Source organism: Chiloscyllium plagiosum, unplaced genomic scaffold (assembly GCF_037043375.1).
Source record: "Chiloscyllium plagiosum isolate Xiang-an unplaced genomic scaffold, Cpla_swu_hap1 HiC_scaffold_39, whole genome shotgun sequence".
Classification (NCBI taxonomy): Eukaryota; Metazoa; Chordata; class Chondrichthyes; order Orectolobiformes; family Hemiscylliidae; genus Chiloscyllium; species Chiloscyllium plagiosum.
Window position 1 is genome coordinate 24,466,245 of NW_028270177.1, and position 27,584 is coordinate 24,493,828.

At 40.9% G+C, this 27,584-nt stretch overlaps 1 protein-coding gene across 5 annotated transcripts in view; it reads left to right on the plus strand.

The window, feature by feature from the left end:
* The window catches only part of rab27a (RAB27A, member RAS oncogene family), a 131,116-nt gene that overhangs the window by 17,471 nt on the left and 86,061 nt on the right, over positions 1–27,584 (plus strand). For 3 of the 5 annotated variants that reach the window (XM_043677504.2, XM_043677502.2, XM_043677503.2), the window contains exon 2: positions 3,404–3,456. The exons of the other annotated variants lie outside the window; for them this stretch is intronic. The gene's annotated coding sequence lies outside the window, so the exon portion shown is untranslated. The remainder of the gene's footprint in view (positions 1–3,403; positions 3,457–27,584) is intronic. 5 annotated transcript variants of the gene reach the window in all.

Sequence of the window (27,584 nt, forward strand, 5' to 3'; positions counted from 1 at the left end):
GAACACTAGCTGACATTATACAATAGTATTATTGTATAACTTAGATCTCTGCTCCAATATCTTTGAGTGCCAGTTGGCCATTTTACTTTCCCTGGTTGATACTTCAAATGGAATTGAACTGGGTTGGGACATTGACACGTGGAGTTCTAATTAAGGAACAGGAATAGGCCATTTAGCCCATTGAACTTATTCCATCATGCAATTAGATCATGGCTCATCTGTCATAATGCTACTTTCCCATGCATTCACCATTTGCCATATAATTAATATAGCAATTTCTGCTGTGACTGTGCTCAGTGATTGAGCTTTCACAGCTCTCTGGGTAAAGAATTCCAAAGGTTCACTACTCTCTGAAGAGATTCTTCCTTATCTCAGTTTCGGAGTAAAGGGTAAGCAGTTTAAGACTCTGTCCCCTGGTTTTTAAAATAGTCTTTAACTTACAAACCCAGCCCTAAAATATGAGCCATGTCTTCAAATCTCTTTTAACTTCCTGACTTGCCCCCGTACACTGTTGAATAACTTCCTGTCTTAATTGATCCTAATCATTCCCGTACCATCCTTGCCACACAGAGTTGGTGGGGACAACTTGGTGATTAGTTTTTCCTAGTTCCTTCCAATGATTGCTTCTTGATATTAAAACTTTAATAATGACTCAAAGCATAACTTCCTGAGCTGCATTTTCCAAACTGGCTCAATGAACATTGTGTATATTATCTTCTTTGTTGTTTGTTTTGATTACTGTCTGACTCTTTGGAGACTTCTGCGTTTTCCTTATGAGCAAGAATGTGAGCTTTAGATGTATGTGACTGATGAGGCCAGTTAGAGATTTGTGCCAAACATTTGTTGGCATCAAACCAAATTCATCTTTGAACTTATGTTGCATCCTTCATAACTTTGAGATGCTCCAAGCATTATAGAGTCATAGAGTCATACAGCACGGAAACAAACCCTTCGGTTCAATAGGACCATGCCGAACATAATTCCAAGCTAAACTAGTCCCACTTGCCTGCTCCTGGCCTATGTCTCTCCAAATGTTTCCTATTCATGCACTTATCCAAACGTCTTTTAAAAATTGGAATTGTACCCACATCCACCACTTCCTCAGCAAGTTTATTCCACACACACCACCCTCTGCGTAAAAACTTTGTCTCTTATGTCTTTTTAAAATCACCTTAAAATTATACCCCCTAGTCTTGAACTCCCCCCGCCTATTTGTGTTACATCACATGGATCACTAAACCTTTTAAAAGATATCATGATACCATCACTTTATGACAGTTTGTGACCTGAGGCTACAAAGGTCTCACATTCCATCTTACCCAGGGGTCAGTTGAAGCATGACACTTTATTGGAAGTTTGCTGCTCTCAGTGCTTTCTGTTGTAAACTAATGTTTGATTATATTGGTCGTAATAAAAGTCCAACACCATTATAACAAACACAGTTTCTTGTGTTAAGAGGGCTAACCTAAGCAACGCTGCAGGTAAAGTAACTGTTGACTTACCTTCATTTTTTTTGAAATTCCAGCTAGAATTTAGGAAATGTGATCACCACTTTGCAAACTCCCACAAACAGCACCTAACCTATTGATGCTAATCGAGGGATAAATATGGACGTGCACCAGGAGAAACACTCTTGGTTGTCTTTGAAACAGTGCCAAGGAAATTCTATGTTTGCCTGGAAGGTAATATTTAACATCTTGTCCATAAGACGACACCTCTGACAGTGCAGCATTTCTTGGTGCTGTGCATTTGCCAGCCTCGCTGCTGGTGCTGGAGTGTAATTTGACCAAGTACCTAATCTCCCTCTTGATCTGCATCACCGAGGAACTCTGCAGTAACACTCAAGCTCTTTACTGTCACTTTGTGTGACATAGTATGCAACAAGTATTTTCTGGGCTTATAAGACACTTTAAGGTAGTAAATAGATGGGCTAATGCTTTCATTCAGAGAGGCACCTCACAGGCTTTCTGTGTAGTTTACAAATTGTATAAACTAGCTCTCCAGTCTCAATGTGCTCTGCAGCAGCTATTGTAGTTAAAGCACCACAACCTGAAGTAAACGGTGATTGGTTCTTCAACGATGGCCATTTCAGAAAGGAGCAGAAATGGTTATCAACAATATCTGCTTCAAGTGTTTGGCAGTTATTTTCTGTAAACTCACCGCTGCTGATGCCACTCACTTTCTTCCATCTTTATTCTGATCCACTGCGAGGAAGATCCTGAGAGAGAAAAAAAATACATCAACACAACAGCAACTTGCATTTATGCTGTATAATAAAATGCACCCTATAAACTGGAATGTATGTATTTATAGGAGGTCATTAGCTGATTCAGGTGGATGGCTGGCTTGTGATGCAGAGTGATACCAAGAGTGTGGGTTCAATTCCTGCACCAGCTGAGGTTATCATGTAGGGCTCCCCCTCTCAACCCTGCACCAGCTGAGGTTACCATGTAGGGAGCCTCCTCTTAACCCTTTCCTTCACCTGAGGCATGGTGACCCTCAGGTTAAACCATCATCACATCTCTGTCCCTCTCCAATCAAGGAGCAGCCCAATGGTCTTTGGCAACGTCACCTTTTATTTGTTTGTGCATGCAAACCAGTCTAGCCATGTTCAACCACGTTTGTGCTTTGAAGCATAATTTGAAGATGTTTTCTAACCAGCTTTAGGATCCTTACAAACTAGCTGAGGCCCCTTCTGTGGTCTGGGTACCATTGTTTTTACTTGAGTCATAAATAAATAAATAGGTTTGAATCCAGGAAAGGGGCTAATCTCTTTTTGCTCTGTCTCTTGTTTTATTTATCAGTTTTTTAAAAAAATTAGAATTTTTAAAAAATTAAATGTCAGTGACTTACATGGAGACCTTGGCCTATGTATTTGTCATGTCTGAAGACTGCAGTATTATCAGCTGTTTACTCTATCCTTCAGTTTAACGTTTCCAGCTCCACAAAATGAGTCATGCCATATCCTGTTAGAATGTTTTCTTTCTTCAGAAGCAAGTCTGGACTGAATACAGCCCTTTATCTCTCATCTCAACTCCGTAATTCTGTAAATTGATTTGGTGGTAATGCTGCTATGGCAAACAGTGTAGAACCTTGGATAATACTGTGAGCTAGAATGAGCAATGCTTTTTTAAAAAAAAAAAGCTCCCCATTATCTTTTTGCTTTTGCAGAATGACTGCATGCACATGATAAAGGGCTCCAGTAGCAATTGGTAGCTTGATATCTCAATCAGAAGTGATTCCTGGCTTCCTTTCTGTTTTGGGTTTGCATCCTGGGCAACATGGCTCCCAGATATTTGGCGGGATTTGCTTTAATTCCAGATTTGTAGCAAATAATGGGGAGAAGGGAAGGATGAAAAGGGGACATTAACTTCACTGTCCTACTGGTTGTTTTTTTTTCCAGGCCTTCTATCTCAAGGTCCAGTCCTTACCGGAAAGTCTTCCAATACTGATCAGGTAATTCAATTCCTCCATCATTTTTCCTTCTCGTATCTGTGAATTGATTCAGTGGTTTTTGGTTGCTTTGGCAACGGTCCATGTTGGCCAATGAGTGGAATGACTTTCATTAAATGCATGAGATGTTTTGCTGTATGTTGAAAGCAAAGGTCACTGGAAGGAATTTCCTGAGACATCTGCTTTGTTTGGTGTAATGACTACAATTCCAAATGACCGTAACTGCTAAGGTTGACTAATATGTCTTGACTAATTTTCACAAAGTAAGACTTGAATTTACATAGCACTTTTTATAATCATCAGGCTATTTTAAAATTATATGGAGCTTGTGAAATACCTTTTTGAAGTGCAGTCAGTGTTGTAATGCAGGAAATGGGGCAGGTCATTTTGCACTCAGCCACTCCCACAGACAATATACAAGTTTATTTTCCCCCAATCATTTGTGAGATGAGTGTGGCTGGGTTGACCAGCAGTTATTGCTCATCCTCTGGTAAGATCAATGAATCTGTTTTTTTTTGTGGGTTGTTTGAAGGAATAGTATTATACAGGACAGCAGGGCTAATGTTCCTGTCTTTTTATTTATTTAATTAGTGTAAATGGGATCCATTACATCCACTGGAGCAGGCAGATGGGGCCTTAATTTGACATCACCTTTAGAAGATAGTGCTTCTGATAGTACAGTACTGAGGAAGTGCTGGACTTTGAATGTTAACCTTGATTTTTATTATAGAGTGGGATATTTAAAATTTTTGTTTAAAATCTAGTCACCAATTTACAAATAATAAGCCATAAACACTGCCCACTATAACCAAAAATATAAAAATCCAAAGAAGGTAAACTAGGGCGGTGGAGCTACATCAAAATGATGCTGGCATGAGATTTAAACTGGAACCCTGTGACATTTACAATGGGTGCTCATCATTTAAAGACTTCCTTGGTCCTTCATCCAATCCTTGGTGTAGCAGGGTTGATGGATATGTTTGCTCCAACCATTGAGTCTTCTAGGATTTAGACTTGCCATTTCTGTCATTTCTCGTTAATTTGATTTTTGGATTGCTGGTAATTGAAAATATTCCAAAGCTAATGGCACTCCTTAAACAAAGCACTTGCTGCTTTATGGCATGCATCAATGGTATTTATCAAAACCTGTTTAAGATAATGCAATTAGACAGCAGATATGAGTTGCACTTGTATTTACCCTACAATGTAATTCAGCCTGGAGTGAATTCCAAGATCTGAGCCAAATCACTTGATTTACCAGTCTATTAATTGCAAAGTGATAAAACTTGTTCAGATATTTATAACCTGCTCAATTAGCTGAGCCTTGAACAGGGGGTTGATCCTTTTGGAAGATTTCTAGTGTGTGGGCACTACCAATAACACTGTGAGAGCATCGCAATTATTTACTTTTTGGTTATGATCTTTTAATTTATCTGCCCACAAGGTCATAGTCACTCTATTGAAAATATGCAGCAATTAATAGCTGGGTATCAGGAGTTTTTTTTCAGAATTAATTCAGTCCTGCAAATCCTGCATTTAATTGAGTGGGTGTTACAAGAGGCATGGTGGCTCAGTGGTCAGCACTGCTACCTCACAGTGTCAGGGACGCAAGTTCAATCCCAGCCTCCGGCAACCGTCTGTGTGCAATTTGCACATTCTGCCTGTGTCTGTGGGGTGTTTCCTCCAGGTGTTTTGGTTTCCTTCGACAGTCTAAAGATGTGCAGATTAGGTGGATTGGCCAAAGGAAATGCAGGGGTATGGGGGTGAGTCTGGGTGGGATGCTCTTTGGAGAGGTGGTATGGACTTGATGGGGCTGAATGATCTGGTCTGCTCCCACACTGTAGGGATTCTATGAAGAGGCTCAAGGCAGTAAAAAGATTCCCATTGGGTATTTTTCTAAAAAATGTTAAAATATAACACCCCTTAGGTTTTTTTTCATTAGATAAAAAGGTTTGACATCATCTGGCCACAGGGAAATGTGCTGTTTTGGACTTGTTTCTGCAAACTGGGTTATTCTGACATCTGAAGAAGCTTCTGTGGTTTATTCTGAGGTTCCTAGTTCAGGTTGCTAGTTCAGTTCATTTGGCACCAAGTTGTGAATTTTGCTTGGCATTTGCTGTATTTTGATCATCACATTGTATTAATTGGATATTGGTGCAGCTGACTAACCTGGAGCCATTCCTAAAATGAAATATTCCAACTCTTGCATCCCTTGAGGGATTTTGCAGTTTAATATGCAGTGGACGATGCACTTAAGCTGGTGCTTAAGCCTTCCAAAAAACTTTCACTGGGTACCGGATAGCGAACCCACAGGGTTTGAAAATAAGCTGGCAGTGGGGAAATGATGTGGAGCTGCTGTCCTGACATGTGGGACAGCATTGCCTTATCTATTGACCAGCTGCACTGTCCTTTGACCACTGAGGCTCATTCATAGAGTCATAGAGATGTACAACCTGGAAACAGACCCTTCAGTCCAACTCATCCATGCCAACCAGATATCCTAACCGAATCGAATCCCAGCACTTGGCCCATATCCCTCTAAACCCTTCCTTTTCATCTACCCATCCAGATGCCTTTTAAATGCTGTAATTGTACCAGCCTCCACTACTTCTTCTGGCAGCTTATTCCATACACACACCACCCTCTGCGTGAAAACGTTTCCCCTTAAGTCCCTTTTAAGTTTTTCTTCTCTCACCCTAAACCTATGCCGTCTCATTCTGGACTCCCCCACCCCAGGGAAAAGACCCTGAATATTTACTCTATCCATGCCCCTCAGAATTTTATAGACCTCTGTAAGGTCACCCCTCAGCCTCCGATGCTCCAGGGAAAACAGCCCCAGCGGATTCAGCCTCTCCCTATAGCTCAAATCCTCCAACCCTGGCAACATCCTTGTAAATCTTTTCTGAACCCTTTCAGGTTTCCTCTTTTAATGGTGATGTCTAATATGGAGATGGAGGAAGAGGTCGCTGGGTAACATTGGTAAATGGATTTTGATTTTATCATCTACCAAAGAAAGTAGAGGCCAGTTTAAAATGTGCACGATCCATAGGGCTCAATTAACCATCTGTACTCTGCTAACAGAACAGCACTGTAGTTTGATAACTTCATTGTGTTAGTTGGATGTTATTCTTCCTGCTTAGTCAGAACCTATTCCCAGAACCTGTTTCATCTGTTGCACTTCTTGAGGGTTTTATTTTAACGTACAGTGGAAAGCATACTTGATCAGATAGGAGAGTCATCCAATTCCTTTTTCTTGGGTACCACCTTCACTTTCTTTCTGATGCCAATTTGGGGAGGGTCAGGTTCAGGAAACTGTATACAGCAGGGGCAGTGAGAAAGGAAATAGGGATTCAGTAATTGATAAGATGCCCTTGTATGAATATATGTTGCTAAGGTATCCTTTCAGTTTTGTTTCTTGTTGCAATCGACTTTGTCTGTTTGCTAGAATAAAATTTCTGAATCAAAGTTGAAACATTTACTTGTTTTTTCATTGGTTGTCTTCCAGTTATAAAATTACTTGTTCTTATAAGATCCAGAATTAGATTGGTTTTCCAGTTGTGGTCATATCAGCTCTCATTGAATCTAGTCCAGCTTGGAGTTTTAAATTTGAGAATGCCTTGGAATTGTCTCTTTGTTTTTATTTCAGATTTCCAACAGCTGCAGTTTTATTAATAATCTTGGTTTTGTAAAAGGAAAAACCCTTCATTTTGACTTCTGTTATAATGTTGCAATTCAAAAAGCTATTACTGTTCAGCCAGGGGAACTGGCCTTGTTATGTTTCTGTGATATATGCCCCTTACTGAGGACACTGCTGACGCTGAAAGCGCAAGTTGTTCACATGTTATTTGTAAGTGTGAATGTCTGTTTTCCAGTGAACTGTTTGCAGTATAAGTGTGAGCGTCCCAATGCTTATATTGATCTTGTTTTTCTTTAATGTAGTACAGGAAGCTGTCTTTAGTGGTTTAAATTGGCAATACAGAAAATAACATTCATTGCACCTGATTTGTATTTACATACACTTTGACCCACTTTCCTCATCTCAGTCTGGAGCACTGACCAACAGTCTGTATACAATATACTGACATCTCTTTGTCATGATGTGCAGTGGTCAATATAGTGGCAGAAGCCCCATTCAAAATCCGTGCAATAACTGGTACATTTCTTTTGACTGAAGGAATGTAAATTTCCTAATCAGCATCTTGTAATCTCAGCCCTAGTTAGAGCACCTGAAGCATTGCAGGAACAATTGGGTCGTTGGCCTGAAGCTAGCACTTCCTCTCTCCCACCAGGTGCTGCCTGACCTGCTGAGCCTTCTCAGTGTTTCCTTATCTCTTGGAACTTGTAGAGCAGTTTCTTTTGTTCTAGAGAAAATGGCAACATCAGAAAACGAGGAGAAATCCGAAGAAGGAACTGAGTTAAATATTAAGAGTCCAACATGACTGCTCTTCAGAAGCAAAGTTCTTCTGTCCTTATGAATTCCAAAAAAGATTCTTGGACTCAAGTCATTAACTCTGTTTGTTTCTCTGTCCACAAATGCTGTCAAGCCTTCTGAGTTTCTCCAACAGTTTTCCTGTTTTTGTTTCCAATCTCCAAAATCCATAGTACTTAACTCTTACTCTTTTGTTCTCTGCTTTATTAGTTGGGGTCACTATCAATGAGGGGTAGTGTTCATTTGTGAATCTTCTCATTCTCATCCTCCTGCCCAGCTGGGAGGAGTTAGCTCTGCATAAGACCTTTTAGATCTTTGTGTTCTTTGGTTCAGTTTCACACTCAGCAATTCCCTCAATAATTAAGCCATTTAGAAAATGACAGCTTTCCATTAAATAACCTTAATGTCCCACCCATTTTAGAAACAATGTCTGGCACAGTTTTCAAATTATTTCTGACCAACCCAACTGCATTGTCTCCAGGTTCTACCATCAGCCCTACTTGATGTCACAACCTTTGTCAATACCATTGAGTTATATCCAGTGTGTGTCCTGCAGCCTGCTCTCTCATGATGTCATGATATAGGAGAGATTTCATGCCTGTTGGAGTTTGGATTTTCCCCAGTGCTTATATTTTTGCAAGTAGTGGTTTGAATAAGCAGTACTTTTATCAATTGAAACTGGCACCATAATGAAAAAAGAAGTGCTGCCGTGCTAATGTATTTTAAAAACATGTCGCGAACCATTGACCAATGATGACTTGCATTATTCTGCCATCCTTGAAAGGGAAAAATGTCAGAGCAATGAGTGCAGGCTAAAACTACCAGGTTAAACTTATTTCTAGATGAAAAAATAAACAAGGGGAAGTTGCTGAAATGGAGCAGTACTTAAAAACTTTGGAGTGTATAAGTGATAATCTATGTGACTTGTATAAAGAGTTCATGCCTCTCCAGTATTTGACCATTTTTAGATGGAACCATTGCCTTGGAATGAAATCCTGTCTGTCAGACTTTCACATGGAAATATTTAAAGTGAATGTGCTTCCTTATGGAGGCAGTAATTGTTAAATTAAAGCTGCATTAATTATCAACAATTAATTATTGTTAAATTAAAGCTGCAATTTTTCATAAAGATTCTTTTTGTATTCTTTTTTTAAGTAAACAGATGTTTCCAGTCTGGGCAAACACTGTGGCTTTTATCTGTAAATGTTCCTTACTTCACTAGCTTAGCTTGGCATGAACATTTTGGGATTTCCTGTTTTGTGTTGGTGTAAAATGTTCAAGACTGATGTTGGTGATCTGCACTAACATGCGAGTGAAATTTTGTTTTTCACTGTTTCTTGGACAAAAGAACAATATGTGATGAAATGCTACAGTCTTTGGAAGATAGTCGTTGTGTGGGTCTGAACCTGGCCCTCAGTAACTTGCAGAATTCACAACTGGAAGTTGCCTTATAAACCTGTGACTTTTTTTTCCCCTGACCTTCTGTAAAACTGGAGCAGCTGAGGCGTGTCTCACAGCGTGCCAGTGATTGAAGCTCTGAGCGTATTACTGGGATACTCTCTGTAGGTTTAAAGTTGCTGTGTTTATACTATTCATTAAAATACCGAAATTAAAACCCCTCATCGTTCTTTGCAGTATTGGTACTGATTCTGCAGCGAGCTGGAACAGATGTTCCACGAAATTGCCACCTTGACCTGAAAGCTAATGTTGAAACTATTTAATTTTTAAAGCTGCGCCATGAGTTTAAACTGCAGAGGTCTTTTCAAATGAGTGTTCTGTCTTTTACCTTTTTGTTGCATTACAAGGACAGCAATTGAGAACTTGCAGTGAAAGCATGAATATGCCAAAACTTTGCAAGCCCCACAAAGAACATTTCGCAGAAACTTGTACTTTCTTTGCATGCCTGATTTAATGTAAGAAGTTAATGGGGAAGATTAAGAGCCCAGTTGAATTCAAGGGGAAGCAGTAGATGATGTTGATCTATTGAGAAGCATTGTATTTTATATCTTGGTCTCTTGGCCTTGGCATTTACTGCACATATTTCCTGAAGCCGTAGATCACAACTTCTGATTCAGGTGTTGATATGATAGCCTTGAGTTGAAACTTTTGGGAGCTTGATTGTTCGGTTTAACAGATGAGGAACTGGGAGGGTCAGAGTTCAAGCCTGTGGCTTATTGCCCATTTGAGAGAGGACATGAACGTCCTTGAGCGGAGAAACAATAACAGGCTGCGATTCCTCTTTCAGTGAATAACGACAGACAAAATTGCATCTAAGTTTGTACGGAGCTGACATAGTTTGACTAGTTTTTAATATTATTATGTGCAGAAAAAATCAGATTGAAGACAGCGTTTTGTTTGCTACTTTCTATTAGTTCCTGATCTATGAGCAATGCTGGCGCATTGGGTACACATCCTCGCACCCTTGGAAATCTACTGGATCAGAGGGACCTTGCTGCACACATGTCCTTAGATCCTTGAAGAAAGCAAGACTTGGGCGATAAGGGGATTGAGAAACCATATGGGATGCTTGTCTTTTATAAGTCATGCCACTGAACACAAAACCCAGGACATTATGGTGGAGCTGTATACAGTGTTAATCAGGTCACTGTTAGAGCACTGTGCAGTTCAATCACAGAATTACAGAATTGTTATAATGCAGAAGACATCCTTACAGCCCATTGTGCCTGCACTACCTCTTCAAACAAACAGCATTACCTATTGCCAATCTCCTGCTTTCTCTCCAAACCTTTCTACACTATTGTTATGAAGTTGACAGTACGTACTGTACCTTTAAGAGAGAGTGAATGATGTTCTGCACTGAGAGCTTACAAGAGTAATCTCAGAGAATACTGAAAAATTGAAAATATGTAACATTTGGCTGTGAAATAGATACCTGTGTTGGTTGCTGTTTTGGCAACAGTTTGAATTTAACCAATCGGTTTAATTTATGCCCCAGGATACTAAAACCCATTCGAGTTTGAATTTATCATTTTGCCAACATCGAACCAATGAGATGAACTTATGTTGGGCATATAAAAAAGACAGAGAAACTGCCATTGAGAGAGAGAGAGAATCCCAGGATATTGAAACACTCTCTGTTTAGGGTACCATTTCATATGAAACCTCTTCACAGTAAAAGAAAGAAGATGACCCAGGGAGATCTTCAGCCAGAAAAAGAAAGACACTGAAGACGACAGCTGCTGTATGGTTTTGAAACTAAATTTTAATAAGTGTTTTATTGGAACAGTATATTGTTATAGAGTTGGAGGCAGGTAATAAGCAGTTAAGCGAAAGGGGGACTTAGAGTTGTGAATACTTGTTGTAAAATGTTCACTTTGAGACTTAAATAATAAATTGATATTATTTTCTTTTAATAGTGGAATTTGGGAGTTCTCTGTCACTCATATTTGAACAGATTATGAGGTGAGGTGAGCACTTCTGGATGTTTAGTTTAATTAATAGAAGGGTTCACTACCGTGTCATAACACTACATTTCCATCCAAATAAAGATGGGTGCACTTTGAACCCTCCTTTAACAGCTAAAGACGATTCTGAAAATGTGGCAACATTATTACTTTAGATAAACCCCCACCATGATGAAGGACAGTTAAGGTGCCCTGCAATAAATCTTGCCACACTATAGGAAGGATGTGATCTGAGGATGCAGTGGAAATTCACCAGAATGTTCCATTGGCTGGAGAAATTCAGAAATGAGGACTAGATAGCCTGGGGTTGTGCACCTTCATGCAGAGAAGTGTTGAGAGGCGTACCTAATTGAGCCAAACAAAATTGAGGGGCATTGACAGGGTGGATGGGGAGTACAGGGTATGGAGAGGATTTGACGAAAAATGTTTTACCCAAACAGTGGTGAGTATCTGGAACTTATTGAGTGGTGGTGGTGGGAACCACAGGATATTTAAGAAAATATAGATGTGCACTGGAAATACCATCGCAAACAAGGCAACAGGCAAAGTGCAGAAAATGGGATTAGAATACTTGGATGCTTGGTGACTAACATGACACAGTGGGCTGAAGGGCTTTCTATTGAACTGTAAAAACTCTATGACTCTGTTTTTGGAGCTGCCTGCTCTCTCTCAGTTGGCCTACTCCTCAGAAATATTCTTGGCTAGATGTGGCAGGACTGTAGAATTTTGAACTATTGCTGTTGGATCACTTTGTTCTGTCTATTACAGCCTGCTTCTGCTGTTTAATTTGTGCTTGGGCCCCTGCTGTACTGTCACTGGGTTGGGACTTTAATATTAGGTATGCATGGTGCTGCTCCTGATCTGCTTTGAATAAAATGAAGCAGTTTTTTGCTTTATTTATCTCATCTCCAGTAGATTTTGTATCAGCCTAACCAGAACACAGACATTACAGTTAAAAGTGTATGTTTCGAGGTAGTTCCACCGCTTGCTATTAAACCACCAACATTGAAGCAAACTCTGAGTGAAAATGATTGAGGGAATATTTCAAAAGAATCCAGAATTTGAAATGATGTGGTCTGGAAGAGGATCATGGCGACTTTGTTAAGTTCTGTCAAATGACGATTCTACATCTATTGCAGATCAGTCTCGCCCCCGACTGTTCTGCAACATTGTGGGGTTTATTTAAAGTAATAATATTGCCACATTTTCTGAATCTCCCTTATCTGTTAAGGGAGTGAGTCAAAGTGCTGCATCCTCTTACTCTGCGCTACCTCCCTCGATTTTATCAGCAGTGCTAATTTTAAGTTTGATCTTGTCAACACTGATGTCGCTGATAGGTTATCCAGTGTATCTAAACCTTGCCTGTTGGGATAGTCCCAGCTTCAATATAGTGCCATTCTTTATGCTGTTGGTTTAGTTGATCCGAGATTAAAGTTGGCCAGTGTGTCTGCTGCTGATGTCCTGCCCACTGGCACCTATGAAAAATGCCATTCAGGGGATGCCACAGCAAGACTGAATGCTTCAAAGTTGGGCAATCACCAAAGCTCCTCCTCATTTGTTCCAATGATAGAAGACTACAGTCTCCTTGAAATGTACTTCAGCGAGGACTAAATAGATTCAGGTAATGTATCAGTGAGGAGAAATGTACGCATTATGCAACTGACTGCAACAATTTAAACCACACTTGTTCATGTTGAAACCAAACATATGCAGGAGTAGGCCATTCAGCCCCTGAACCCTGTCCCACCGTCCAGTGAGATCTTGTCTGAAAGTGATCTAACTCCAAATTCCTGCTTTTGATCCATATCTCTAATACCTTTGCTTGACAGAAGTTTATCCATTGCAGATTTGAAATGAGCATCTGCTCTAGTTAGTTTGAATACATTGGAAGCCACTCGAATTCTGATAATTTTCCTCTTTGTAATGAAACTATTCCTTTTTCTAATTTGTCATCCGTGTTCGATCCTTGTTTTTGTGGTTGGAAATATTCTGTGTGAGGTGTCTTTTTGTAGATTCTGCTATCTTGCAAAATGATTGCACAAAAACTTCCACCACCTGCTTCCGGATGCAAATCACTTTATTGCCTACCGATAACTTGGTGCGCTCTCTTTGCAATACAATACTGGAAGTATGAAATGAAGATAAACTGCTTTTGTTTATCTATGCATTGTGCCAAAAACAAAATGGTTTGTAGAATGCAAGTACTGAATCAGTGGAAAGACTGTTATGAATAAGGATCTTAATCAAACGTGCATCACTAGTATAAATCTTGGTTTAAATTGCACATCTATCAACTATTTGTCAGCATAACCTTTTCAATTATTGAACAACGCTCGATGAATTTCTACAATTAACTAAATCCAGTGCTTCATGGCATGATATCTGGGGGAGGAGAGAATGCTTCCACTGATATTTTGCAGTTTCAAGTCTTGTTGTTTCTTTCTATTGTTTTTTGAAAAAAAATTCCATTTCCAAGGGGAAGGAAAATGGTGTTGCATCACTAACCGTCACTCGGACAGTGAGTGCAGCAATCTATGCTATGTAAGGTCATCAACAGTGAAGAAAAGCTTTCTCTGCAGCTTCACTTTCTAAGTCCTCTCTTAAGATATTGGAAATGCTAACCCCAAAAAACAGATGATATGGTGATCATCATTTTTCCGGTTTATGGAGAATTCTGTGTGCAAATTGATTGCTGTGTTTTCTCCATTTATATTTTGCTGTGCAATCCTCTTAAAGAATTTGTTGGGTGTCCTGCAGATGTGAAATATGCAAAGAATTACTCAACACCTGGAGAAACAACACCATATTTTAGTGGTGGCAAAATATGAATGCTTTTTACAACTAAAATGTGAATATTTTCAGCTGAACATGCTTTATGCTAAAACTTGAACTGAGAAATGTAATTAAGAAATCTCTATATTAATGAGTCAAAATCAAATCCATTAAGACACTGGAAATGCAATGAATTACTCAACACCTGGAGAAACAAATGACATTCATTTTGGCTGACATCTCTTCATTTGTATTGCTTGGTCAATCTATTGATATTCTTCAGCGTAATATCCCTCTGATATCTGGAGCTGTCATTACTGTCAAAACTACTTAGTAAAAGATTAACTTTCTCAAAATCAGAACCTGTTTTTGTTCTCTCTCTGCCCCTTGAACATGAACAGACGAAAAGCACAATAGATTAAACAAATTGTTGTAGTCCACTTGAACTTTAAATTGCAGGATAGGACTTGTCCTTTTTCTAACACAACGAATCTACTTTGGTGTCTCGCTAGTAGCCATTCAACTTCTCCAGACCCAGACAAAGTGAGTTTCACTTTTGACAGTTTATTTCTGTTTTATTCCTTTCTCAGCCTGGTAACTTTCAATCCTAGAACTATCTCTCATGGCAAGAGAGTTTCCTGACAATTCTCACTTGAGACAAGCTAGGCGAATTTTCTGGCCTTGTTTCAAGTCAGCCACAAAAGTAAACGTGAATTTCAGAAAAAAATTCCAAAGCAATCAATTGATAATTTGAATTGACTCATTAATAAAGATGGCCATTAATGATTCCCAAGTGGCAGAGCTAATAAACCCTTTTAATTTTGTCGGGTTGGGTGGCATCCATGGAGAGAGAGCAAGCTAACATTTTGAGTCCAGCTGACTCTTCAACAGAGTTGCTTGTTCTCTCGCCATTGGAACCTGTTTGATCCATTGTGATTTCCAGCATTTTTTTTGTTTTCAGTACAGATGCCAGCGTCTGCAGTAATTTTCTTCTTATTATTTTTGTCTTTTGGTTAAGAAGCCGAGCTAGTGAGTGAAAATGAGTTGGACCCAAGCCCTCATCAACTGGAAAGGTGTTGGGACTGGAGCTGAGCTAAGAAACTGGGTTTAACTAAGACTGACCTTGGTTGGCCTCTGATGGGAAACATTCTGAGCTGACCTCAGACAGAAGTGGGGTTTGGAAGTGAATTGCCTTTCAGCCCCTGTTTCCCTCCTCCACGTCTCAGTTGCCTTTGTGGATGAAGTTAGGCTATGTTTGTGTGTAGGATGAAGGGGGGAAGGGTAGATCTGTCCAGCTCAATCCTAAATTCTTACTTGTTAAGTATTCTGTTAGTTCTTCATGCAGTCATCATCAGCCTGACTATCATTCCCTTTTCCCCCAACTCACTCTCCCTAAAAGATGCCCAGCGCTATTCTAAGGGCTTGACATTGCTGCTTAGGGCCAAGTGAAATTATTTGTGTTGCGCTGCTCCCTGTTCCTCCAATCACTATTACATGCCTCTTTGCCAGTTTGCCATTCAATATGAAATTGTGTGGGGTTTTTTTGTTTTGATTTGCTAAATGTGCAGACTGTAAATTCAATGAGGCATGATGTCAGTTCCCAGTGGTACAGGTTTCTCTGGGGAATCCTGCTCCCCTTCAGTATGGCTTTAGGGTGAGCCGGAATTCCACCTCTGGACTGCATTCACATAGAACCTCAATTTGGTGTTAAAAGAATTCCACATCAAACATCATTATTCGAGCATTTATATGATAGCTGTTCACAGTTTTTAGATAATTTTTTTAAAATCCCAACATTACCAATAAGAAGTGAACAGTAGTGTTTTTGTCTGCCTGTTTTAATTTGGTGATACAGATGTGTTTTGTTTACAGTGAGCCTGCCTCATAGAGGAATCAATGCCCGTGTGGCAGCTCCTGAAATGATTTAATTAGTGAGCCTTCTGTCAGCATTCAGGAGGGGCTGATGATCATGTTCACAGCTTCTAGCCAGTGAATAAGACACCAGCATCAGGGAAGAAAACTGAATACAGGCACCAGTTACATGTAATGATTTGAAAACTGCCATTGCAGTAATAATGGAACTACGCAAAGGTATCTTTCTGTAGTTCTTGCCTTTAGTTTGAGATTTACCAGCTTGGGAAAATGGGACCCCTCATGGTGCCATGTTTTATCCTCTCAAATAGACACACACCATTCATCAATTCTACATTGCTGGAATACATGGATATTGTTATTCCATACGTGATATTAAACATATAAGGGTTCATTCGCTGTAGTACATTTGCAAGTTGATCTTTCTCTGTTATGGGAAGAAATGGAAATAAAAATTCCTAAAGTTGATGCCAACGTTGTAGATTTTTATGCCTCTAGGAAACACCAAGGTTCCAGGTTCAAGGATCTGGTGTACGGATTAAACCTGTGCTGCTGTCATTAACTTGTACTATATACTCTTACAGTGAGTATGTTGGTATGCCTCTGAGAATCCTGCTCATAATATCTTCACTGTATCATAACACATAACTGAAGAATATAAAGATCTCATAGTCCACCTTCAATTGGATCATTTGAAGCATGATACTTCACTCTGTTATAAGCCAATATCTTAATATGAGTCAGTAAGTGTGTCGCTGGAAAAGTACAGCAGGTCAGGCAGCATCTGAGGAGCAGGAGAGTCGACGTTTCAGAAATTCCTGATGAAGGGGTTATGCCCGAAATCGACACTCCCGCTCCTCGGATGCTGCCTGACCTGCTGTGCTTTTCCAGCGACACACTTACCGACTCTGACTCTCTGGCATCTGCAGTCCTCACTTTCCATCATCTACTTGTCCCTTGACTCCAGAGCCTAGAGACTGCTTTCTGAGGAAGGTCATGTTTGTATATAATAGTTAGTTGCAACAGATATCTGTTGGATTCTTCAATCGTCCAAAGATGTGCAGGTCAGGAAAACTGGCCATGCTAAATTGCCCATAGTGTTAGGTGCATTGGTCAGAGGGAAATGGGTCTGGGTGGGTTACTCTTCGGAGGATTGCTGTGAACTTGTTGGGCCAAATGGCCTGTTTCTCCACTGTAGGGAATCTAATCTAAACAACACCCACGATATCCAGTTTTTTACGTGATGGAAAATTACATTCTTCGGGTACAATACCCTGTTGGAGGCAAGGTCTCACACAACATATTTTAGTCACTGAACCAATTGAGCCTACTGGCCCTCCCTGGGCCTCTCCTACATGTTCCTTCCAATTTCTTTTAAAAATGGACCGTGCTGAAATTGATATTAAATGTTAATGTTAAGATACTTTTTCCTCATTGAATGATTACAGATTTGACGGTTTGATTAAACTGACCGTGCAACTGTTATTGGCAGAGCTATATACAGTGAGTGTGCAATGTTACCTCACTTCATTTGCGTTCTTGTTCAACTTAGCAAGCTAATTTTTCCAACTTGTCTCTCCAATATAGCATTCTCCTTGCAGGCAGTGGCTGCCCCCAGGAGTACTGTGCCTGGCGCTGCCCTGGGCTCAGTCCTGTCTCCAAGACTCTGTCTCTGACTTGAGAATGAATGCTTTTCTAAGTGTTGACTTTTTTGATGTTGTATTGAAGAAGTGAGAAAGATACATTGGAGGTTTAGTTGAGTTTACTGGTAGGCTGTTCAATGGAACTCTGGGTAGGATGCTTCCTCCTTGTCTTGGCCTGTTGAAATCAGCCACAACCTTTCCTAAAAATATATATATGTGTAACAGGGGAGGAGCATAGAAACACGGCATTTGTAAATATGGACATAAGCCTGCATTAACGGTTCGGTTGTTAGTTGTTAACAATAAGCTGCTATTTTGTATCGCAGGAAATTGTGGTATGGTTGCAACAATTGGTCACACAGCTGACAAGAAGTCAGGTTTTTATCTCTGTTTCCAGGACTAATGGGATAGCTAGTTTTAAACTGAACTGTTTTCTTTAAAATGTGGCATGCACTAAGACATCACTTCCACAATGATTGTTATATTTCTGATATGTATTTATACAGCCTCTGCCACTTTCAAACATGAAATAGTTTCCAGAACAGGTCATTTTGGGGCCAGCACATTGGAATTATTTTATCCCCTTCAGTTTTAATAAGTTTTGTGAAGCAATGGCTGAATGGGGCATTTGGGTTTTGTGACTGACTAGACCAATAATTGATTTTTTTAATTGTGAAGGCTGAGAAAGGTTTCGGGAAAATTGGGTGCATGGGTAATGTGGTTGAGGATGAGAAATGGAAAGAAGAAGAATTATTAAACTGTGAGAAGATGAGAAGGCAAAGAAAATGTTTTAAGTTGCTGGATGTGATTAATAGTTCCAAAGCTGTCATATGAGGCTTGAAACATTAATGCTCTCCATAGATACTGCCACCAGACCTAGTAAGTTTCTCCAGCAATTTCAGCTAAAGTTTGTTTTTATTTCAGTGATGAGCAGTCTGCTGAAATGGGACTCTGTTTTTCTCTTTTCTGAACAAGTAGAGATTCACAGTGAGCTGTTTCATTACAGTGGGTCAGTGGTTAGCACTGCTGCCTCACAGCACCAGGATCCCAGGTTCGATTCCAGCCTTGGACAACTCTCTATGTGGAGTTTGCATGTTCTCCCCGTGACTGCGTGGGTTTCCTCCGGGTGCTTCGGTTTCCTCCCATAGTCCAAAGGTTTGCAGGTGAATTGGCCATGCTAAATTGCCCATAGAGTTAGGTGGATTAGTCAGGGGTAAATGTAGGGGAATGGGTCTGGATGGGTTGCTCTTCAGAGGGTCGGTGTGGACTTGTTGGGCTGAAGGCCCTGTTTCCACACTGTAGGGAATCTAATCTAATAATGACACACATCATCCATCAATTGCACAGAGTCTCAGAATTGTCACAGTGTAGAAAGATGCCATTCAGCCCATAATGGGGGTCTGCTTTGGCTGACTAACTGAGCGTTATGACAATGCCTTTCTCCTGCCTCAGAATTTTCTTTCCATTTAAATAATAGTCCAGTGCTCTATTGAATGTCCAGTTGAACCTGTCTCTGCCACATTTTTCGATAATTGATTCTAGACCCTAGTTACTTGCTGGGTGATAAAGAGTTTTCTTACCTCCCTTTTTTTTCCTTTTGCAAATTACCATTTTACACGAGTTGTCAATCATATTTATTGGAGGACACTTTTTCTTTTTCCTTTCTCCTGCGAGCAGACCCCTCCGTGATTTTGAAAAGAATAATCAAATCTCCTCTTGCCACTTTTTCCAAGGCAAACCTCTCCCATCTGTCTCTCTAAATGAAGTTGCTTATCCCTGAGACCACTCCTATAAATCTCTTCTGCACTCTGTCCAAAGCATTCACCTGCTTCCTAAAATCTAACCCCCAGAACTATGCTAAGTACTCCAACTGAGGTTTAACCAGTGTTCAATACAAATTCAGCATAACCTCCTCAGTCTAATACTCTAGGTCTCTGCTCTTAAACCTTGGATACCACATGGTTTATTCATTGCTTACTTTACCTGTTTTGCCACCTTTTAGTGACCTATGCACGTGTATATCCAGGCCTCTTTGCAGTCGTTATTTCATACCGTATCTCTGTGTTCTTTCTACTGAAATGTATCACCTTATATATCTCTACACTGAACTGCATCTGCCACCCAACTGCCCACCCCCTAACTAGTCGTCATGCCTGTCAAGTTGTAAGCTGTGCTCCTCCGTTTCCAATGCATCCAAATTTTGTATCATATGAAAACTTGGAAATTAACCCCTGCACACCAAGATATAGATTATTAATATATATTGTAAAATTACGCATCCTAAAACCAAACCCTGGCTCCTAATTTAACGTGCATCCTTCCATGTAACTATTTCCACTTGTGACATTTCATGACCCACAGGATATCTCTTCCTGTTGCTGAATTGTTTAAACATTAACAATGTATGCATTAAACTCTAGCATTATATTCCATGTAAATTCTGCGGCATTGTCATAGAGTCATAGAGATGTACAGCATGGAAACAGACCCTTCGGTCCAACCCGTCCATGCTGACCAGATATCCCAACCCAATCTTGTCCCACCTGCCAGCACCCGGCCCATATACGTTTTCAAGTGATACGTTTTTTGCTTTTGGCTAAATGATTGGCTTTTAAAACTCTGTCGGAAATCCTAACTATGCTAAGCTACCCAGAATAATTGGCCTGCTGTGATGATTTCTCACACTCTGCCAACACTGAGGTTAGTTTATTATAATGGAGGTGAGAAACTTTCTCGCAGAAAGAACTGGAATCAGCACCCAGGTAGTAGCCAACAGCAGCAGGAGGAGGAGACAGAAGGTGAAGTTTAATAGCCAGCTGCAGAGATCTGTTGTTAACATTTTTTTAAAGAAACTAATAGAGTTAATAAATATACCATAAGATCAACAAAATTTACAGGGATTTTAAAGTTATTTGCAGTTTATGTGTCTAGTGTAAGTTTTATGTTTAATATTTATTAACTGAATATATTGTGGAACATTTATTAAACATACAAATGCTGGATTTCACAGACATTTAGTCTGTTTTTAAATGTAAATCCAAAAAAAATCCCATTTTGCAAACTGGAACATACTTATTGTGTTTTTATTATTTATTGAAATTGAATTTTAGCTGGCTTTACTGGGTTTAATATTGATTCTAAATCCATTGAATTGTGCCCATCTGGAATGAAGCTGAGATGAGGGTTTTTCTCTTTTTTTTTCTATTTGCTTTTCTCGTTACAGATGTATGAATTTAACTATCTCATAGTCACAATATTGAACCAATTCCCACAATCCTTAGCAGTGTTTTGGTTAATTGACTATTTGTGTCACTGACTGTTCAGTCGATATCTATTGGGGGCTTGGCGTTAGGGTTGCTGTGTGAAGTAAAGTAACAAAAATGGAGATGTTTGTGTACATCAAATGAAAGCTGTTGTCTTAGTTGACATTATGTAGGGCCAGGGGCAGGTTCATTTAAATTTGTCGCTACATCCTTAGACTCTAAGGCTGATCTTTTTATGCACATTTTTGCAAACCTGGCATTTGGTTTGGTCCTGTGACTATAAATGATCAAGGTCCTGGAATTTATTCAGGTCTCCGATACGGTACTGCACAATAGACCCCTGGTCTAAAGTCTGGGTGTGTGGGGTCAAGGGACAAGTAGATGATGGAAAACAAAACAGAAATCAGGAGTGGGGATAAAAGGTAATTTCTCAGCCTGATGGGAAGTGGTATTACACGGAGATTGGTGTTGGACATTTTGTTTTGGATTTGGGAGTCATTTGTAGGGATGTATGTGATGATGTTGCTCCTTTAACAAGGTTATGTTGTCCTTGTTTTTTTTTTCAGGAGGTCCTAAAGACACAGGCTCTAAAATGTCTGGGGTGATATACTTGGGGAAGCCTTTAAGTTTATAAAAAAACACTTGTACAATGACAGGGGAGTGGCCAGTTCTTCCAGCTCAACGTTACTCTGGTTTACTTTGTTTTGGTCTTGTGGTTTGGCTGTTACGAGAAAGCAGTCAGTCATTTTTGAGGCTGCTGGTCAAAGAAACAGCCATAGGGAAGAAGGTGTTCCATGCTGAATCCCTCTGACATCTCTCCTGTACGACCCGTGTGGGTTTTCCTCTTTTTGCCAAGGGGTTGTATATGTGGATTGTTGTAAGTAGTTGAAACAGCATCATTAAGTTGGGATAATCTGTTGGGTTTTGGAATAGGTTAAGTTTTTCTGTATTCTGTTCACTTTGTGTTTCATTTGAAATGTTGAAGCTAGAGGGTAGCTCAACATTTCAATTCCCCCTCCCACTCCACCAAGGATATGCAGGTCTTTGGACTCCTCCATCGTCAGACCACAACAAAACGACAGTTGGAGGAAGAACGCCTCATCTTCCGGCTAGGAACCCTCCAACCACAAGGGATGAACTCGGATTTCACCAGTTTCCTCATTTCCCCTCCCCCCACCCTGTCTCAGTCAAATCCATCAAATTCAGCACCGCCTTCCTAACCTGAGATCTTCTTCCCGACCTCTCCGCCCCCACCCCAGTCTGACCTATCACCCTCACCTTGACCTCTTTCCACGTATCACATTTCCGACACCCCTCCCCCAAGTCCCTCCTCCCTACCTTTTATCTTAGCCTGCTGGACAAACTTTCCTCATTCCTGAAGAAGGGCTTATGCCCGAAACGTCGATTCTCCTGTTCCCTGGATGCTGCCTGACCTGCTGCGCTTTTCCAGCAACACATTTCCAACACCAGGTTATAGTCCAACAGGTTTATTTGAAAGGACTCGCTTTCCAAGTGCAGTTCCTTCATCAACTAGTGTTCCAAATAAACCTGTTGGACTATAACCTGGTGTTGTGTGATGTTTAATTTTTTGGTAGGTGGAATTAGAATATGATCTCTTGTAGACTATAACTTGGATAAAGTGACAACTTCCTGAAGTTTTAAATTTGGATGGGGACCATATAGCCTGTTTCTGTGGGTGCAAAATCTATCAGTACAAGGTCTTCTAGTGTCAGGCAGACTGTAACTACATTAAGTGGGGTAATAATTCATACAGGCAGTTTTCACTGTTAAATATTAATGGGAGTAATGTTGATCTCAATCCTGACTTTAAAATGTGAATATGCAAAAGTGAGGACTGCAGATACTGGAAATCAGAGTTTAGATCAGAGTGGTGCTAGAAAAGCACAGCAGGTCAGGCAGCATCCGAGGAGCAGGAAAACGATGTTTCGGGCAAAAGCCCTTCATCAGGAATAGAGGCAGGAAGCCTCCAGGGTGAAGAGATAAATGGGGGGGGAGGGGAAGGGGTGGGGGGGGAGGCGGGTTTGGTGTGTGGGGCTGGAGAGAAGGAAGCAAAGACTACAATAGGTGAATGGGGGTGGGAATGGAGGTGATAGGTTAGGGGGAGGGTGGAGTGGATAGATGGGATGGGAGATTGGCAGGTAGGACAGGTCATGGGGATGGTGCTGAGCTGGAAGGTTGGAACTGGGGTAAGGCGGGGGAGAGGAAATGAGGAAACTGGTGAAGTCCACATTGATGCCCTGGGGTTGAAGTGAACGCCTCATCTTCCGCCTCGGAACACTTCAACCCCAGGACATCAATGTGGACTTCACTGGTTTTCTCATTTCCCATCCTCCCCCCACCGCCTCCCCCCACTTACCCCAGTTCCAACCTTCTAGCTCAGCACCATCCCCATGACCTGTCCTACCTGCCAATCTCCCTTCCCGCCTATCCACTCCACCCTCCCCCTGACCTAGCACCTCCATCCCGACCCCCATTCACCTATTGTACTCTTTGCTACCTTCTCCCCAGCCCCCCCCTCCCCCCCCCCATTTATCTCTCCACCCTGGAGCCTTCCTGTCTCCATTCCTGATGAAGGGCTTTTGCCCGAAACGTTGATTTTCCTGCTCCTCGGATGCTGCCTGACCTGCTGTGCTTTTCCAGCACCTCTCTGATCTAAACTTTAAAATGTGAATGCTTGCAAAACCTCAAACTCATGTCATCAAGGGCAAAGAAGGCTAAAAATGAAGAGCAGTAAGGTGAGGAGCAGTGGGGTTCAGGCTGGAGCTGAGAGGGTTGCTTCCTGCTGCTGTAACCTCTTGGAGCCTTCCTGGGTGGAGCAGAAAGACGGGAGCTGCATTTGGAGTGGAAAGGAAACTGAACTTAAGGCAGTGTTCTCAATGCAGGAAGTGTGACTCTAGAAGATGTCTGATGCAGTGCTCAGGTGGAGATTAATCCATGCAGCTTTGGAATTACTCTGATTCTTTTCTGAAGTCAAGGCATTCTGATGTGGGTTATATTGGCCATACACTCTCTCTCTCTCTCTCTGCTGTGGTTTTGTAGAATAAATCCTTTGTTTAATTTTTACGTCTGATTGCTATTTCCCACTAATGGTGGTGCTGCACTATGATTCCTCTTAGCCACTTTCAGCTATCGGACACTTGCTGCTTTCCCATGTTAGTTTAGAATCTTCCCACCTAACACTGACCTGACCTTTTGGGTGTTACTCTTCAGGATAATGGGGATTTGATGACAGAGCAGGGGGTTGGTTAGCTCAGTTGGCTAGGTTGCACAGGGGCGCCACATGATTCCTGCACTGACTGAAGTTACCAGAAAAACTCTCATTCTCAACCCCTTGCCTGAGATGTGGTGACCCTCATTTTAAACCACCATCAGTCATCTCTTATGAGATCGGACAATAGTGACTGTATTTATATCTAAAGGATAAATTTGTCCAATGATACTAGGAACCTTCAAGGAAATCCTTTTTATATCTTGGCAGTTCTGAAATGTTTTAGTTGGCTGATTCTGGAGTAGAGTGTTAATTCATACTTGGCAGCTCATTGGCAGTCCCAGATCTGATGCTGTTAGAGTTGAGCCGCTGTCCAAGGGGTGGAGACCAGTGCTCTCTGTTTCCCCACTTCCTTACTCCATTTTGGACGATTTGCTTTATATACCTGATTACATTATGCTAGACGTTGACTCGTTTCCCAGCAGATTAGTACCTTGTTATAATAGAGCCCTTTAAAAAGGACATGAGGGACAACTTCATTTACACAGTGTGGTTTGTGTTTGGAATGAACTGCCAGAGAAAGTGGTGGATGTAGATACAGTTACAACTTTTAAAAGACATTTGGATAAGTCCATGAATAAGAAAGGTTTAGCGGGATATGGGCCAAATGCAGGCAAGTGGGACTAGTTTAGTTTGGGAACATGGTTGATATGGACTTGTTGGACCAAAGGGTTTGTTTCCGAGCTGTTTGACTGTATGATTCTGTAGCCTCCTTGTGAATATATTCCATTTGTTATGTCATGCCCTCACACCCCCCTTTAATATGAGAAAAAGAGGCACGTTACACCCATCTGTACCTGAAGAGAATACAGCATACACTGAGAATACAGGATGGATACTTGCAGATAATATTTAGGAACATAGGAACAGCATTAAGCCATTCAGCCCCTTGCGGAGAAAGTGAGGACTGCAGATGCTGGAGATCAGAGTCGAGGGTGTGATGCTGGAAAAGCACAGCAGGTCAGGCAGCATCTGATGAGCAGGAGGATCGACCTTTTGGGCATAAGCCCCTTGACCCTGTTCTGTCATTAAATGAGATCATGGCTTACTGTGGCTGAACTCCATACACCTGCCTTTGGCCCAAATACTTTACATTTTTGTTAAGCCAAACGTATTATCTATCGCAGATTTAAAATAGACAACTGATCTAGCATCAGCAGCTATTTGTGAGAAGAGTTCTGAACCTCTACCATCTTTTGGCTGGACTAGCCCGCCACCTTTGGGCCTTTGCTTGGAATTATACAAAGATGCCAAAGAATCACCATTTGAGTGTCTGGCATTAACTGATTGTAACCAGGGACTGTTAGTGTTGCTGCAATTGGCCTGCGCTCTAGCCCAAGAAGGGGGGAATGTTTGCCCAGATTTCCTAATCCTGATTTCTGTTTCATGAGTGTTTATGTATAGGCATCCATTTGGATTTAGGATTCTGTTGCAGTCTCCCATAGCTGCTGTCACTCCAACTAGATCCATGTCCTGACTTCCAGATCAAAAGAAACTGTTTTTGTGGGGGATGCCTCCATGAAGATGGGCAATTGAAATTATTTTAACTGACTGCCTGTTTAAAAACCACTCGGTGAATCTGCAGGATTCCAGAACTTAGTTTCTCGATGCAGCCAATTATCAGTCAGGTCCCAAGATGGAAATGAATTTGAGTGAGCACTCCATCAAAGGATTACTGGGCTAAGATGTTCTTTAATATTGCTGATCTGGAATAAATGTTTTTATCTGTTTCCAAGTTAAAATTAATGCATTTGTCTGTCCACAGATTTTCCTGTTTTTTTTAATGGAAGGAACAGGTACAAAAATGTGGTTTTCGCTGACTTATGCTAAACTGAACACCAAACAATGTGCAGAGAAATGATGTAAGATCTCTGTTGTATGGTTCACAGGAAAGCTTCAATACTTGGTCAGCTGAATGTAGAGTCGAAGAGTGTGGTGCTGGAAAAGCACAGCAGGTCAGGCAGCATCTGGGGAGCAGGAGAGTTGACGTTTTGAGCAAAAGCCCTTCATCAGGAATGAGACTGCCTGCTGTGGTTGTCCAGCACCACATTCATCGATTCTGATCTTCAGCATCTGCAGTCCTTAATTCCTCCCAGCTGAGTGTAGAGCTAGACTTAATTTGTCAGAAAGTATCTGTGTTGGGTTATTGTAATTCTGAAATATACAGACACTGGGCCAAAGCACCACTTTCTATGCTATAGACTCTCGAATGCTGTATTGTCTGGAAGATGGGTGAATGTGTATGAGTAGCCAACAGTGGAAAGCTGGCTTCTTTGGTTTTATCAAACACAGCTAATGCTGGAGAAACTCAACAGGTCTGGTAGCACCAAGAGGGAGAGATATCGAATTAATGTTGTGCGTCCAGTATCACACTGAGTGCTGAACTCTAAATACTAACTCTATTTTCCTTTGTCCCCAGCTGCAGCCAGACCTGCTGAGTTTCTCCAGTGTTCTCTCTGTTTATTTCAGACTTCCAGCATCTACAGCATTTAGCCTTTATTTTTCTGTTGTATGACAGCCCCCTAATCAATGCAGGATAACTGGAGTTTCATTGATAGCCCATTACAAGGAGAGGGCACTGCTCCATATATCTTGTGTGGTATCACAGTCCAAGTGATTTGTGACTTCTCAGATCACTTTGATCCGATTTTAAAGTTAAAAATCACACAACCACCTGATGAAGGAGCAGTGCTCTGAAAGCTAGTGCTTCCAATTAAACCTGTTGGACTATAACCTGGTGTTGTATGATTTTTAACTTTGTACACCCCAGTCCAACACCGGCTTCTCCAAATCAAGCCTATTTCAATGAAACTTAAAGGTATATTTTTGCAAGCTGCTGTTGCTATCTTCTCTGTTTGAACCAAATCAGCTAATGCTGCCATTTAACACCATGTCCGTTTGAAATGTAACACCCAGGTGCTTGACAGTTGTTTAAGTTACCCTCACTCTTTTCTCATTGTCTCAAAGATGTTTCATTCCAACATTTTGTTTAAATGCCCTTCAGCTTTAAAATGCGCTATAGCAACTCACTAAGCCATAAGTTCCTTCAGCCACATCTTCCAAATCTCTGACCTCTAGAAGGACAAGGGCAGCAGATTCAGGGGAGTAACACCACCTACAGGTTCCCCTCCTTGGGTAAAGTTTTTAATACGTCCAGGTGAAAACTGTGAACTGACATTTGACAGTAGTTACTGACTCATACTCTCACTGGCCCAACCTTGTGATGTGTCCTCTGTGTGAAAATACTGGCATCAAGTTTGTGATCTATTGCTGGATAGTTGCATTTATATTCTGTACCTGTCTCTGAGAGATCCTAACACACATCACCCACACTCAGCAGTAGCAGTGTGTACTACTCACAAGATGCACTGCAGGAATTTATCAAAGATCCATAGACAGCACCTTTCATACTCATACTCTAGACGGATGAGGGCAGCA